Here is a 3,066-nt window from a genome sequence, read left to right on the forward strand (position 1 = left end):
GCCCGCGCCCCGCCGCGCCGCCGTGGCCGTGGCCGCGGCCCGTCGCGCCCGCGCGCTGCCTCCGTGGCCCGCTCCCCGCCCGGCCGCCTGCGCTCCTCCTGGCCCCGCCAGCGCCGTGGCCGTTTCCACGCGCGTGAAAATTTCAGCGCGCTGGAGCTCGAGCGCTAAATATACGGCTTGCGATCCAGTTTTGTCCGGCGCGCTGAAAGCTTTTTACAGCGTGCTCTATTATGCAGTGTCCACTGGAGTGCTACTTTCAACTCAGCGCGCGCTAAATTTGCGATTTTTTGGACGCGTCGCTAATATTAAGCGTCTGTTGGAGATGCTCTTAGGACATGTCTGAACCACTGAAGCTCAACGCCTCCTTCGGCAGCCCCTGTGGTCCACCGTGCGGAGGTGGCCCTCCTTCTGAAGGGAGTCCCCTACGAGTTCATCCAAGAAGACCTCGCAAACAAAAGCGAGCTGCTGCTGAAGCACAACCCCGTCCACAAGAAGGTCCCCGTGCTCCTCCATGGCGACCGGCCTGCGGTATGCGAGTCACTTGTCATTGTTGAGTATGTTGATGAGGCCTTTGATGGCCCGCCGCTCCTCCCCTCCGACCCCTTCGCCCGTGCCTCCGCCCGCTTCTGGGCTCGCTTCGTCAACGAGAAGGTGGGTAAACATATGATCAGTGGGCAAGACTAAGTTCGTTTAGTGGTGTTGCTATTTCTCTGTTCATGTTTCACTTTTGTTAAGCCTAAGTCGCCAGAGATTTTTTTTGGATGTCTAAGTTAATTCTGGTAAATACATGTTTACTTTAGCGAAAATTTATGATTACAATTTTTTAAATAGTGAAATACAACTTGGTGAAAATTTGCATTCACTAACTGAAATTGTGTTTTTCACCGAGTTTTCTCATTGAAAATTTATGATTACAATTTTTTAAATAGTAAAATACAACTTGGTGAAAAAGTTCATATATTATGGTTCATGGACAAATGACGTACTAGCTATTATTGTCTGCAAGGCGAACTGGGTCAAGGTCGGTAGGCCAGCCAAACCGATAGGCTAGGATATCATTGGTCGCTAAGATTCGAAGAACTAGAGTGGGATTTTCATGACCCCACTTATCATGGATAAAACGACGAATTCTATATACCTAAGAAACTGATCTCCATTAATTTATTTATCTTAATTGCAAGCATGCCAAATCATCAGATAATGATGGATGAGATAAGACCCACCTGAACATGCAACCATGCATCGGAAAAAATAACCATCACGACGACACCACCTGCAACCATGCATGGAAAAATATTTTTCATTCTATTATTCTATTTATATTGAATAAACATTTTGTCAACATACATAATCAAATATACTAAGTCGTATGTATTTTTAGTTTTGGTTCACGTCTTATTAATCTAAATATTTATATTTCACACAATCAAATGCCAGTGAAATATATTGCAACTGATTCCCGCGGCAACGCTCGAGGTAGCATCTAGTATTAGTAAATGAGGGAACACCTGAATACCAACTCAAATATTTATAATTGTATTTTCTAATAATTATTTACATAAAAGAGAATCTCAGATGACACTGACATAGACGGGCCTTATATATGTGCAGTGTTGGAGGTCTGTATGGATGGCACTCTGGACGGACGGTCAAGTGCAAGCTTCATCAGCGAGGGAGACGGCAGAGAACCTAAAGCTTCTTGAGGGACAGTTGCCGGAGGGGAAGAGGTTTTTCGGAGGTGATACTATTGGCTTCCTCGACATAGCCATGGGCGGGATCGCGCATTGGTTAGGAGTGTTTGAGGAGATGGCCGGGGTAAGGCTGCTCACCGAGGAGGACCGCCCATTGTTGTACAAGTGGGTGAGGGACTACAAGGCTGACGACAATGTGAGGCAATGCCTTCCGGAGAGGGGTCGTGTGCTTGCCGAGTTGGCGACGAGGAAGGATCGGTATGTGTCCATAGCTATGAGGATGGCCGCAAAGAACTCCTAGCGCGCTATGCATTGGACCTGCTGCAATAATGCATATGTAAGTTGCACGTTATAAGTTATGTATTGCAATAAAGTGTGTGCACCATAGGAAGACATAAATGGATATCGAGTTGCCTGGAGCCCGTTCTAGGAATAAGACGAAGTCAATAAAAATAACATTTTTCCTGATCATCTGCAAAATGTTATAAAGGAATATTTTTTTGCGAGGTGTTATAAGAAAGAATATGCTTATTTTATTTGATTTTTGTTGTTGCTCATATATAAAAATATTTGTCAATCAAATTTTAACACATATGGAAATGAACAAAAAATGGTAAAACAAATTCTACGTGGTAATATAGATGTGTATTACTCCCTCTGCTCCTAAATATTTGTCTTTCTAGAGATTTCAACAAGTGACTATATACGGAGCAAAATGAGTGAATCTACACTCTAAAATATGTCTATATACATCCGTATGTGGTAGTCTATTTGAATTCTCTAGAAAGACAAATATTTAGGAACGGGGGGAGTACGTGCGTGCGTGCAAAGTCACATGATGAAAAAGGTTATCATATGAGCTAAAAAAGGACAATTACGTGGATTGTTAGTGGTGTGTGTATTGTTTGCCCTTTCAAAATCATAAATTTGTCTTCAATCCTACTGTACCAATGACAGAGGGCGTCCCCTGCCACCGCTGGGTACTCGTGCCCTCGTTGACACCTCCGCGGACGAGGACGCCTGAATCTAAGGCGTGGGCCGCCCGCCGCGAACAACAACGGGCGCGCGCGCGAGAGAGAGAGATAGAGAGAGAGAGAGAGAGAGAGAGAGAGAGAGAGAGAGAGAGAGAGAGAGAGAGTCAGCGGGGGAGGCGCTGGCATCGCGTCGGGCAAGCGTGCGCTAGTGGATCCCGGAGGACGCGCTTCTCGTGTCTGTCCTGCAATGCTCCCTCACATCGGCAAAGGCCAACATGCAGCAGCTCCGGCGCAAAAAAGCCAAAGTGCTCCAGCTAGCCATCAAGCAGTCGGAGCGCAAGGGGACGCCGTAGTCGGCGGCCAAGGCAAGGGCACTCCAGCTGGCCCAGGTGTAGGAGTGC

The 3,066-nt window shown here is 46.6% G+C and overlaps 1 pseudogene; it reads left to right on the plus strand.

Moving 5' to 3' along the window:
* The first annotated feature begins 335 nt into the window (after positions 1–335).
* Positions 336–1,992, plus strand: LOC119280121 (annotated as a pseudogene).
* Positions 1,993–3,066: the final 1,074 nt, after the last annotated feature.

The sequence above is a fragment of the Triticum dicoccoides genome, chromosome 3B (genome assembly GCF_002162155.2).
Source record: "Triticum dicoccoides isolate Atlit2015 ecotype Zavitan chromosome 3B, WEW_v2.0, whole genome shotgun sequence".
Taxonomy (NCBI): Eukaryota; Viridiplantae; Streptophyta; class Magnoliopsida; order Poales; family Poaceae; genus Triticum; species Triticum dicoccoides.